We start from the raw sequence: 14,432 nt of genomic DNA, 5'->3' as shown, positions 1-14,432 counted from the left end.
AAACCAGAAGTGTTTCGAAAATTAAACAGTATGATACAAATATATAAAAAATGCTGAATGAAACCTTACACAAAATTGCAAAGAAACGCACTAAAAAGAGCATAGTAAAATCAAAAACATTTTGTCATAATTATTGCAGCTTTGTGTCGAAAGTGTGGTTTCCTTAAACTTTAAATTCTTTCCTTAAAGAGAATCTGCTGCCCATTGAAGTTATGGGACTGGGAAAAACCTGAGAGCAGACAATAACTGAACAGACTAAAACTGGTCTATTTTTATACATTTCTGTTCTTCATTTCCGTTCTGTTTACAATGAGGTCAGGAAGCATTATGGATCTAATCACTGTTTTGTTTAGGACAACAATCCACATAACAGAACATTTTTATTTTCCACTGCTAAAATGTGCCTTTAGTTACCTGAGTCCATATTCATATTGCATATTAAGTGGATTTAAAGAACTATTAAAACAGATTAAATGGAATCACTGTTTCACTAACATCTAACGCGCCACAGATGCCACCTATTGATCTTCTTTGGGCAGCAAAGTGCTAAATTCGGCATGCCAAAACACACAGCAGTAGATTGTACCTTGATTACCTCTAATGACGAGACTAAATAGATGGTTCTTAATATGCCATCCAAATGTGGCTGGATTTGTTTTGAAAAACACTCTAACGTGCTGACTGCATTAAAATAAACTTTTTCACAATGAAACAAACTGCAAGATGTAAATCTCTCTTCAACACTGAACAGAAGAGCCAGATTGCAATGAACGTGGCAGGACAAAGCTTTGAAAAACAATGTCATGTACAGATGAGACCAACATAAACAATGAACAATATCTCATCTGTAAAGCACGGTGAAGGTAAGCTTAACCAATGCAACCAAGGATTACCATAGGATTAGACTAGCCAAGTAAATTTCAAAATTTCCTGCTGAAGACAATTTTTAAGTCTTTAACACCCTAAGAATAAGTAAGAACTCGGATTCTTGTCTGCAATCACTACAGCAAAGGTTTTGCAAAGCAATGCAAATGATTATACAAAGAGTTTGGTGAGCTCAATGTGTCACAACTTCATACAATTATTACTTTGGTGGTATACTGTAAGTAAGCAATTTGATTGAAGCAAATGCAGACCTTTACACTAGGAAATGTATTTAAAGTGAATGTGTTCCAAACTCTATGGTCAGTTAAAACCAGTGGCTTGAACACACAGTGTGTTTGCATGGAATTACCCAGAATAATTTCAAAAATCCATATTATACTTATCTATCATACTAAGCGTGAATTTACATTATAATTTTAAAAGTGAATGTAATAAAAAACTAAGTTTTCTGTCCTAATTTTGCTGTCCTAATACTTTTCGTGGGCACTGTAAATAAATAGACACTCATCAGGAAGAGAAGATGGTTACAAAGGCTAGTTGTTTTTAACCTTTTTTTCTTTAGGCGATACATACAGTATATGTAGCTGACAACCCTTTGGCTACACTCACTGCAAAGACAGATTAATATGTCTCACTACTGAGAGAAGTAGACCAGTATAATTTGTTACTCTTGCATGTTACAAACTTTTACAAAAACATTTCCTATTTTTATTAATGTGACTTTTTTTTGTCTAAATACTAAAAATAAATGCAATGCAATAAAGGTACAGTAAATGCCTTCCTCGCTAGTAGGTTTGAGAAATGTTTCTTCTTAACATTATTGTTATTATTATGATGATGCTGCTAATGAGGAAAACAATTAACTTTCTAGATAAGTCTATAATGTCCATCTTGTCTAAAAACGTTTAAAAAATAATTTTGTGCAGACCTGCAAAATCACCATCATAACATATTCAATGTAGTTCTTAAATAGAATCATATTTGATTTCATAATTATAGAGATTCACTGCTTCTTCTAGAGACCACAAGCTAGAGTCTGAGTTTTTCCTACCGAGGGTAATTTGAAATTTAAAATAAAATTGTTTTAAAGGTCCATTCTGAGCTGAATATTTCTCTCTCCCTTTATTATGTAAATCACTTTATAGATATTCCTTTTTAAAATCTGAATCACTCAGAGCCTCTATTTCAATATGAGCTCAGTGGCCACGTGACAGGCTCTACCTCTCAGATGCCAAATGCAGCACAGAGACCCACTCACATCCACACACACACACATCTGACAGTCAGTGTTTCTGAGGAATCCTGCAGTAACAGACAGGGATGGAGGCAGGGGTCATGATGATGGTAAATGTAAATGACCCTCAATAAGTAGCAGCTGAGCAGAAAAAAAAAATCTGAGGAATGAACCAGCCTCATATGAGGGGAGAGAAACAAAGGAGCTCAGCTGCAGTTTTTCTCCAGCAGTGCTTTGTCTGGCTTTAGCAGCTTCAACAAATATAGCTGGATGTTGTGCTGAATTATCACAGCTGAGAGTGATAGTATTAGGACAGTTATTTTCAGAATGCCTCCTCTGTGGAGATGGGAGAGTACAGGTGGTGTGAAAACAACTCTGAGGGAGACTAAGTAAGAGGTCCATTCAGGTAGGTCAGAATGTCTTTGTCACTTATTTGATTCTGTTGAGACAGTGAACAAAGCCTGTGTAATATTATAAAAGCCAAAAGGAACAAAAAGCTATGTATAATAGCAAACATTTGTCCAGTGTAGTTTCCTTACCAAAAGATTTTTTTTTACAGTACCTGGCACCTAAAGACGTGGGTTGCTTGTATGAAGCAATGAAAGATGCACAGAATTTGATTGTTATGATGTAATATGGCTATCTTTACCACTTAACTGCTAAATTGCATCAGTCAAGTCATGGGTCAATAGTCATATGAATGGAATTGGTTTCTGGCCTTTTTATACTATATACTGTATATACTGTTTCCAATTGCTTGTATGTTACTGTTACTTGCAGTGTGAAACAGATGAATGACAAAGATATTTTTTGTATCCATTCTCTGAAGGAAGTGTGTTATATTTACAGTATATATATAAAGGAACAATTCTGTTTGTGTATAAACTGAAATACCTTGACTTTTGTTGCTACATGTTCATCACCTGCCAGATGCAAAACATCAGTTGCTTGGGAGATATGGACAGATGCCTAATTAAAAATACAGGTTAATCTCTTTGCTCTTGTAAATTATATTTTAAAACTTTGTAAATGTTAGTGATAGTTGTAGAAGATAAAAGTTAAACATTTTTGTTTTTTTTAAATAAAATAAGTAGAACAATTGCCTTGTTAAGGTTACCGTCCCATTTACTATACTTTTGTAGTTCAATAAGATTTTAATGGTGGTGTATTCACCATTCAAAGTATTACCTGCTGACATCATACAAAGGCAGAAAATTTGAATCAGACCCTAACAAAGCTCAGCTGAGCAGGTATAGTTAAGTGCTGAACTCCAGGTGAATTTGGTTGACATCATAACTTCCTAAACTGGAATTTGGTTTGTGAAGTTAAAAAGCTAGACATCACCTCATTGTTAACAGGACATTGTTAATAGGAAATTAGTATTATTTTCATAACGCAGAATTGGAAACTATTTTTCTGAACCTATCTTTTAAAAATAATTTCAAGTTTCAAGTTAATTTATTACTAATAAATATTTCCTTATCCTAATTAAAACAATTAACATTTTTGTCTAATTGATTGTAACATATATGCTGTAGTCTGTGCAGCACATTTTCCAAAAGTGTATTTCTGTCATACACCAAAATGTTTACCAAAAATCTTTCTGCATAACGGATAATTGTGTCTCGGTGATTGAGATTATATGAAACATTTTAATAACACAAGAAACAATGTGGGTGAATAGATGCAAAATTTTAAATTCACATTTAGAAAATACAGTTTTACCTTGATGATGATTCACTGCAATGAGATAGGGTTGTTATTAAAGAGCAGACTTTGCAAGTCCTAGCACAAAAACAAATTGTAAGAAACAATAAATCGCATTTGTAATGAGACAGGTAGAATTCTGTATGAGGGTGATTGGTCTCCATTGTTGAATTAAGACACATTGCAGCAGTTCTGGTAACATCTGTACAGTATGTTTCTCTTCATAAGTGTGAAAAATGGCTGTTCTCTGCTGCTTCTTTAATTCATGGAGTCTCTGCTTCCTTTGTCCTTGCTTATCGGAGTTGAGATGCACATTGACTAATATAACGCCTCATTTCTGCCCATTGAGCTGTAACCCTCTAATTCAATCAGGGGTAATACAAATAGGGAATTAGACAATGGAACTAACTGAAATGAAGCAATATTTGTTCATAAAATAATACAGGGGTGTACAGATTTGATCACAAGGCAGATCCTACAACTCCTACTCATGGACCCTCAGCAATACATACAGTACACTGTAGCAGTGTGTTGGGACTCTGTGCCAGGACAAGTGATTTGGTAAAACCCTTGTTGTCTGTTTATCCATTGGGAAGCTGTATTTGACTTAGCAGAGATGTGCTGGGGTGAATATAAGGCAAAGTATCAATCTTAAAGTGATCAGTAGTTATCATGTTGAACACTTTACAGTACATACAGTAGCTTAAACGATAATGGAAGCATACAGTACAAGTGTTTACCATTGTGTTTATTCTATGCATAATTGACATTAATAGCAGTTGTTTACAAGTGGTAACAGTTGTAAATTACATTTTCTAAAGATAGAATTAAAAATCTAATTTTTCTTTCACTGGACTAAGATGCAGATATCCTATTCTATATTATCCAGATAGTTTTTTGTTTTTGTTAAAATATATAGAACATGTAATGTAGAGCAGTGAGCAATTACCTTTTTTCTCAAATTTATGCAGCATGAAGACAGTCGACATTTTATCATATTACATAATATATTATACTGTATATATTATCGTTGTATTTTGAATTTTGTAACATGAAGTTTTCAAATAATGTTGTTTTTATTGATTTGTCATTATTAGTTCAAACTATAAGCTTTTAAAGTTAAGTAGCTTATTTTTATCTAATTTATTTAATCTAATTTAAGGGAATTCTATTTCTAAGGTACATATTTATGGTAAAATCTTTAATCCTATCAAATGTTAGAAGAGTTTTTTTCTAATAAGAAAACTATAGAACTATAAAACTATTGAACTATAGATATTTCTCAATGTTAATGCCTATTTCCTGAATTACATTAGCTTATTTGATTCCATTCCTCACATAATGTAGTTACAGTTGAAACATGGTCATTTTATTAAATCTAATATAGCAGAAAACAGGTTGATGAGATTACATTTAAGCCTCTCAACGTATTATTATTTGTTTTTCACAACCACCATTGTCTGTCTTGAGTGAAATTTTGAACAATTTCATTTTTGTTTATGGATCAATGGCAACAGTAATGTTAAACTTTCTAAATAGTCATGCTGACCTGGTTTTGCAGATGGTGGACTGGTTCGTTTATTCGTCTTCAAGTTAAAAAACCAGCAGGCTTTTAATTTTTTTGAGTGCTTTCACATACAGTATTTAGGTGCAATTTTGTTGTTGTCACATTTATTCAAGTCAAACCTTTGGAGATACCATTGAGAATATACAGTAGTATGTTTATATTGTACTAAATAAAGAAAGTGTCAGCTCCACCAGACATCCTCTTCAAGAGAATGAAGATAAAAGATTGATGAAAAGACTCAACATTTCTTACTGTAAATGTTATTTTTCCGGAGTACATATATAATTCTGTCCCTCAGTGAAAAATATCTATGCTGTGCATCAAGTAAAATAATAAAATCAAGTGTGTAAAACATTTGCACAGGTTAATTGCAGTATCTAAAAATAACTGACGTTTGTTGAATATTGAAAAGATGGGAGATGTGGGGTATTCTCAGCTTCACTGAAGTGAAGTATCTTTGTATCTATTTAAAATGTTGTTGAAGTTAACAAAACAACAGTGCACCATTTTAGGACAGACATGGAGGTGATCAAAACATGTATAGTATAATTCAGTATTACCATTATTCACAAAACAGTGCTGTACATCTGTCTAAATTTCATAAACAATGAAATGCACTCAAGTTGTATGCTGGTTCTTTTGAGGAATTCTGTCTCTCACTGGTGCTTTATTATTCTGTTATTTTTTTCCATGTCTTCAAAATTGGTGGTAATGCCAGCAATGGCCTGAATTCAAACAAAACTGTGGTCCACCAAAGAATCATGCACTACAAATGTGATTTGTGGGGATCCGTTAGATAAAAGAACAAAGTGAAACAATAAAGCCATCATGATGCATAACATGATTTGTAATTTATGATATTGTTAAATTAAATAAAGATCCGTTAATGTGTTCCATGTTTACTATGATGCTGGAATACAATGGTTCAGAACCAGGGTAAGAAACATCTTACATCACTTTTATTCCTTATTATACCCACCTCCATAACACAACTCTGTCGTCATTGTGCTTTGTGTACCAGCAGGTTGGATCCACCTATCAGGGACTTAGGAATTAATTGATGAAATCATTACATGTCACTGGGTGTCCTACAATCCATTGGTTACACTTTCAGCAGTAATCACACCACTTTTCTATCAGCTGCCTTCTGTTGCCTAGTATACTCAATCAAATCCTTGAGTGGTGCTATTCTGCAAGCTTTCTTGGTTTCTGATGAATTTGATCTATACAGTGCCACCTCACCACAGATGAAAATCTCAAATCAAATGGAAATAAGATTAACATGAACCTCACATAGCTCATTTAAATTTATAAATATATATTGCCATTCTCTCACATAACAACTATCTTTTTCTCTTGATGAGATTTTATGCTAAAGTACCACAGGGTGAGGAAACCATACCCCTGTTTAGTGTGAGTGGTTCGGTTAGTGTTCAGCATTTTGTATTGATAACACTTCAAGAGCTGAATATGCTGCAAAAAATGAATTCTAAAAAAAGACTGACTCTCAGAGGGATTGCAGAATACATTGTTGAAAGAGTTTGAAGGCAAGTCTTTGAAAAGGCTTTGATCAATGCTTATGTAGTTTTAAACTGCCATGTGTGCACATTGTTATCTAATTTTTGTCTGTATATAAACAGATGTTGAAAATGTATTTCTAAAACCATACCAGCTAAGCAAATGCGAGTGGTTAATTACATGTCACATATAGTAATGCCCAGCATTTATCCTACATGCATATGGAGGACTCTACAGAAATATAGTTGTCCTTGATGGCTGAATCAAACATTATACGTGAAATCTTTATGTACCATTCAGAGTTTTTCTTTGTAACATCCCTAATGTTCAAAATACATGGCATTTTATTTCGTGATGGTGTCCACACTCATGTTGTAAATGCATCTACAGTATATGCCCATTTGACCAAAGATAGAACACAGTCCAACATGGCTTTGCCTGGTAAAAGACCAGACAGACTCATCTCAATCTTGTCTACCAAACTACTTGAGCAACTATTTTTAAGGGTAGCTCATGTGTGCTTTCACCAAAAGGAACATACAGTAAGTTACAAACAAGAGGAGGTCATTCAACCTACTACCAGATAGTAGCTAATTGATCTGAGGATCTCAGCCAGACTGGCATTATTAACTGCCACTCCTCTTACCAATGTAGTTTAGTTTAATTTCTTATCTAAGTCTTTCTTCCTTTGCATTTACTAAATCTTTATATTTATTCCTAGTTTAAGCTTTATTAATTTATTTCTGATTCTCTGTAATTGGACAATCACCGCTTTCCTAACTGCTGCCACTATCTGCCTACCTGCTGTACTGCAGTGCTGCTGATTCGAGATTTTCTTCAAATTTCTCGCAATCCCCTGATCTTGGATTTCAGATGGATTTTGTTGTTTCATCAGAGATTTCACAATAATGCTTGTAAAGTAAATCTTGACACAATTACAGCAACTTAAATAGAATTACTGCCTCATAAAATCTGCCTTTGAGTATTGCAGTGATATTGGGATTTTGCGACCTATTCTCTGGTGCTGACTTTAACAATTTATGCTGCCCTCTAAGTCTGGAACAGACATCACTTTTTGCTAAATCCCCTGCCTCACTGAAACTGGCCAAATCAACTTTATTCAGCACCCATCCTGCAAACAGAAAGGCAGTTTTATTAAATGATCAAAACACAACTTTCTGTGCTTGACTGAAACCTGGCACAGACAAAATGACTCCTGTTTCACCAGATTATTCCTCCAGGGTATGGTTTCTTTGAGCAATCACTCCCCTCTGGCCATGGTGGGGGCCTGATTGTTATTTATAATTTATTTTTCTGTTTAAACACATTACTGTACCTCTACTTTCTTTTGTTGAGTGGTTTGTTCCAGAAGTCTCTTCCCCAGTCTACAATCATTGTTACAGTTTACAGACTCTTTTAAGTGAGTTTTCTCATTTACTATCTCTGCTATGTTTTAGATTTAATAAGATCCTTATTCTGATATCAACAATATCAGGGCAAAATGAAACAATAATCTCAGTTGCTTTGATTAATGTGTAGTCACTCCATGAAATTGCTTGTTTTCTGAGAATTTCCTTCAAGTAATTAAAAAATCAAGGTCCATTCCAAGCTCCTTTCATGGCATGCAAATAATACAAAAAACAGTTCTGTACAGTCACTTTACATTTTAAAATGATAGCTAGGTTATGCATTTTATTCTTGGTTTATATACAGTATACGGTATATCTATATGTGAAGGGTTGAAAGCAGTATGCTAGATAGGACTTTAACATACTGCAGAGTGCATAATGACTATATGACTATAACTGTACATATACTGATATTTTAGGGTATTCTTAAAAAGAGCTGAGCTTGTTATTCCTTTGTGGTTCTGTTTTTCCACTGCTCTCCAGTCCTTTAGGGCTTGTTGACTTTTGACATTCCTCTTTTGACTTCAGGCAGTTAATCCAGGTTTTCAGAGCACTTAGTATAGTTTTGAGCTGGCACAAGGCTATTGATTGATGTGAAAGGTGATTAAGACAGCTCAAGTTTAGTTACATTTACATTGCCCTACGGCGGGCCAGAGTTAAAAGCAGCCAGTGTAACCAGGGTAAAGGTGAAACACAGTCTGATTATCATTGAACAATATAAAATAACCTATCTTGCTTTGAATTAAAAGCAATTAAGAAGTGATAGACACACCAGCACATAAATGTACATTTTAAAATCTTCCTTTGTGAACCTATTCAGAATCTCTGCAGTCTTGTTCACTACCCACAAAAACAAGTGGTTATATAAACAATATAATAAAATGTATATATTCAGACATACAGATTCCCCCATATCATTTATAATAAGATATTTTTAATGAAATATCTTCTCATTACTCCCCCTTGACCTCATAGTATTAATAGTCAGTTGGCAGACTATTGCTCTAATTCTTTGGTGTTTTCTGTGTATGTTGTGTTATTGAATAGGTTCTCGCTTGACAAAATGAATATCGTCAGTCTGCCGCAATGATGCTTCGTTGCAGTGAAGAGCTAAATTTAATATTCTCAGAAAATGTTATTGTTGTTTTTCCTTTCCAGGAATTTATTATTGATGTTCCATTCCAGGAACATCTATTTAAAGTCCATTCATTCTAACTGTTGTTGAAAATGCAATGTATTTCTTTAAAGTGTAGTTTAAAATTTCACAACAATAGTAAGAAACTCTAAGAGTGGCTAAAAAGTTAGAAGTCTGAGTGGATCCGTTTTTGGTGTTCTTTCCATTACAGACCCTGTCCTGCATTACACAGTTTGTACTGCTAAATCAAAATTGACAAATTTTATTCAAAAATGCTGTGTGCATAAGGACATAAGCTACTTAAGTAAAATTATTTTCTGTAGTCTTATATATTTGATTGGATTATTAAATCTGAATGCTTGCAGTACATGTTATTGTGCTAACCTTCTGGGGCATAGTTTCAAGATGCTGTGGAAGTCAACTTAATGCCATGCATCTACTGTATATTGCTATGCATCGATATATTATTATTCGGACATTAGTATTAAGGCTATTCATTTATCACTTTCAGCCTTTTAAAGGATACAGGATGTTTAATTAGTGCAGAAACTAATATATAAGTTAATTATGGAGTTAAATATAGTCACTTTCGTGTCTAAACATGGCACTTTGTATTTATATAATTTCATGGAAACATTGCATCTTTTCTTCAAAACCTTTCCTTGAACTCAAGTCAAAATGTAGAATTGATCGTGCTTTATACTTTATACCATTGCTCAAAATTCCTCATAAGTAGTTACAAACCAAAGGGATTTGATATCAATGTACCATAAATGAAAAGATCTAAGGTGCTGTGAGGATATCGCATAACTCAAATAAGCATGTACAGTATGCTTCTAATATGCCACATTGTTTAATTTATATTTCTAGACAGACTCCTGGATGTACTTGAAAGTGGCACAATGAAGCCACAGTAATTAAAAGTAGAAGGTCATCTTCAATCCCTTAGTTATAAGATTTGTTTTCTTTTCACATTAATGAATATAGATAGTATATATGATTTTAAATTTATATGTCAAAACAAGTTGAACCTACGCTAAATAAGCATATCATAATTAATGATATGATTAGCCTGCATATTTTGAAAGTGACTCATGGTTAACTACACTGCACATGTGTTATATTAAAAATATATTCAGAAATTATTTCTAGAATTCTTATTCATGCTTATTTTTAGGGTGATTTAAAAAAAATCTAATTTAAATCCTACATTTATGCTTTCAATACCATAGTGAAATAGCATTGGATATTTTTGGTCTCTTATCTTTCCTGACTGAGATAAGAGAAGGGATTTTGTATATGAGTCAAACAATGTTTTTTAAAATACTTCTGTACATACTGTACATTACTGAAAAATATTACAGATACTTAGGACTTATTAGCAAAAGCTAGTGGAAAACAATGAAACATTTTTTGTATTTTTGCAGTAATTTCATACCTCAGTTTATACTTCATATCCATATTATTTAAAAGGGATTTAGGAAAGCAAGGACCTTTAAAAGTGGCAAGTTCATTCAGTTAGGTAAGGCAGAAATAATAAATGCAAGATGACATTGGTGGATTAATGCGCACCACAGCATTGGAGCTTTTGTTGACCTGTATACCCTTCACCACATCTACTGTAGGTTATTCAGGAAATGCAGATTTCCATTAGTAGGCTTCTGCAGAAAGTACTAGAGTTGAATTTGCATGTGTTATATATCACATGAGCTGTGTACTATAATTTACTGCATGGTCTGATAATCAGCTCTATAAAAAATTCCATTACTGTAGCCTATGGGTGGAATCAGTGTATTAGCAACTCTGACAAGTTCTCCTACCACGTGAGGCACTCTGAGGATTGCACTTCAACAGAAATTCTCTGGGTGAAGCCAGCAAGCCCAGTCTTTGTTCTGAATTGTTTTTACTAGAGGCTAAATGCAAAGAAAACATTTTCCTAAGCAATGAAAGGTAGTAAACACTAAGACTGTATTGCTTATGTTCAAAGAAGAGAAAATGCTTCCCTTCTCTCAAAGGTGGTAGAGAACTCTCAGAGCTTTTTAAGCATAGTAAATCTTAAGTAATTAAAGACACCCAAGATAATGGTCAGACTCAAACTTTACAGTAAGAATCAACTAGATTTATGTTTTCCTTTCTGATATCGATATTTAAAGATACTAAACAACAACATAGAGAAGCAGAAACACAGTGACAGAAATTGTACTCATATTGTAAATTACAGTTTGTACAGTTTTCAGAAAACATGCCATGATTTAACTTTCATGCTTTCAACTATATGTCCAAACTGTTTGCCTTTTTATTGCTTCCCCATATTGTCTAGAAGATGTAAATGATGTACTGTAACAAGACTTAAGACTTTTCATAAGTAGGCTCTTCATGTTTAGTGTTTCCCATTTTGTGTATATGGAGTTTTTTACTTGCATGTAATAGTCTTTAGTTGTCCTTAAATCATCAGTATTTCCCCAGTCTTTTTGGATTACACCTTCTGTTTCTGCAATGTTTTCTAGTCCTCCTGTTTTGGTTTTGGTATCATCTGAAAACATGACTACTATATTAACTATCCCACAAACTAGATCATTGATTTAAATCAGGAAATGCTGTGGTCCTAATACAGATCTCTGTGGTACCCCACTAATTTAATTACACAATGCAGAATATTCTCTCTTTACTTTTTCTTTACTATTATGCAGTTGTCAATCCAAATGCATGCAGTTCCTTGAATTCTGCCTACCAACTGTAGGTTGAGCTTTATTTTTTGATGAGGACATTTATCAAAAACCTTCTGAAAATCTGGCACATACTCTGTATGTTTCAGTTATGTTTCTGGTATTTTCCCAAAAAACAATGTGAAGTTAGCTATTCCTATGTTTTATAAATCTGTGGTGACTGTTCCCAGGGATCCTTTTTCCATATACTGTAGTTCCATTTATTGTTTCCATGACCTTACATGTAATAGAAGTCAAGTTTGTCACCCTTTTTATGGATGGGCACTTCATGGGTACTACTCACATTTTGAGCAGCTGTTAGGAGGTTGAATTATTGATCTCTGAATAGGCTTCCTTGTTTCCTTAAGTACAGTTGTTAGTGTCACAACATTTAGTACATTTAAAACCAATTTTAGAAAAGTAAAATATTTTTATATAAATTATTGGATAAAACTGATAAAACAAAATTGAAATTCTACAGGCACTACTGTCACGCCTTGCACCTTGAAAGATCCAATTAAAATTTCTGCAAAGCTGGTTGGTTTTCTATATAACCGGAGACTTATGAGGTCTATTAAAAAGTACATGTGCAGCAAGAAATGACTTAAGTAATAATGCTAATAATGAGTGAGATGCATCAGGTATAAAATATACTAGGAGATTAGTATTTTAATCCTGCTTTAACAGACAGATTTGCAGATCAGGCCTCCAAATAATAAAAATCAAAGATAGAATTCACAGTTTGTATGTTAAATCAAAATCATAGGTTTATGTATTTTCTGAGAACATATTTTTCATGTCCAGAGTAACGAGGTAAAAACAAATACTAACAGAGCAGGTGTTCATGTTCATGTGAAGAATATTATACAATAGCTTAGTTCTGGGTGACTACAACAAGTTCCAGATTTATGCAAAGTTGCCCGATTGTTTTTAATTAATAAAGGTGCAATTGATAAAGTTTACTTTAAAAAGTATCATATAGGATTGATTATAAAGTCATGGATCTTGACGTGTGGAATTATTTACAAATATTTACTGTATAGGATTGATATTTCTATATAAAAGTTTAAAGCTAAAATTTCCAAAAATTGTCTAATATTATGTTTTGCATCTTGTAGGATGTCAACAATCTATATCTTATATTTCATTTTGCAAAATGTAAATTTTTCCCAATATAAATTAAGTGTAGATTGTGTAGTGTTTGTTGGTACTTTTAGTACATTTACCCTCTCTATGACAGCATACTGTTGCTAAATTAAAAGAAGATGATTTTAAAGCTTAAAGTCTAAATGTTTATTTTTTCTTTTGAATGCTTGGTTTCAGACCAGTTGCACAAAGACCTCATATTATACAAATAAGATAAGCAAAGAGGTGAAAAGCAGTGCAGTTACACATACCTGTATAGGAACTACTGTATATTTGTACTGTATTCTCACTTCAGTGTTCTATCCTGCTGGTTATGGTACTTAAAATGAGAATATTGCATCACATCAAACCAATTGTCATCTTTCCTTTGGTGTTCTAGGATTTTCATGATACTCATGTTGAAGAAGAGATTCATGTTGATTAAAAAATTATAGAAAATGCCTGATTATAAGCAGCAATAAAACAGTTTAAGCTGCTTGTAGACCCATTTGTGTTTTTCCAGTGATGTGCTTACTTTTATTTGACTACTTTGATTGAATCATAAGTACGTGTACAGTAGGAGCTCTTCAGTAGTACAGAATTTCCTTATGATATAGAATGTTGTAATACTACAAACATAAAGCGTAGACAAGCATATGTCTTGACAATGTGCACATTTGAAATATGGGTGGGTCCCAATAAGCAAATCATCACTTTATCCAAAAAAGATACCAGTGCTCTTTAACACATAAAAGAGCCAAACAGGTGTCATTTTTTAAAATTCTGTACAGTATGGCAATATCCTACAACTTGACTTAAATTCATTGACACAATATCTTTTCTGCAGATTGTATTGTGGACTTTTCATATTAAAAACCCAACTGAATTGCATGAGCACTAAAAAGGAGATTTAATGTTTCATTATGTTCAAAAATCATTATAACTTATGAGTCACTTAAATGCAACTCATTCAAAACATTATCATCACGAATATATTTTTTTTCAGGTGTTCTAATCTTTTATTAGAGAGACATGACATAGATACATTTATTATACTGACTTATAGTGACAAGGTTGATCAATATGGCATCCTCTATAAACATTACAGTCTGGGTAGAGAATGAGTTGCCACAGATAGATAATATTA

General features: G+C 33.2%; 1 protein-coding gene across 22 annotated transcripts in view; it reads left to right on the top strand.

Annotated features, from left to right (window-relative positions):
- Positions 1-14,432, top strand: part of LOC148654992 (membrane-associated guanylate kinase, WW and PDZ domain-containing protein 2-like) — a 395,408-nt gene that overhangs the window by 200,607 nt on the left and 180,369 nt on the right. The window contains exon 1 of one of the 22 annotated variants that reach the window (XM_088644995.1): positions 2,151-2,525. The exons of the other annotated variants lie outside the window; for them this stretch is intronic. The gene's annotated coding sequence lies outside the window, so the exon portion shown is untranslated. Of the gene's footprint in view, positions 1-2,150; positions 2,526-14,432 lie in introns of those variants that run through there. 22 annotated transcript variants of the gene reach the window in all.

The sequence above is a fragment of the Lepisosteus platostomus genome, chromosome 9, assembly GCF_059453375.1.
Source record: "Lepisosteus platostomus isolate fLepPlt1 chromosome 9, fLepPlt1.hap1, whole genome shotgun sequence".
Classification (NCBI taxonomy): domain Eukaryota; kingdom Metazoa; phylum Chordata; class Actinopteri; order Semionotiformes; family Lepisosteidae; genus Lepisosteus; species Lepisosteus platostomus.
The sequence above is the reverse complement of the archived record's forward strand: the minus strand, read 5'-3'. Positions and strand labels throughout refer to the sequence as shown.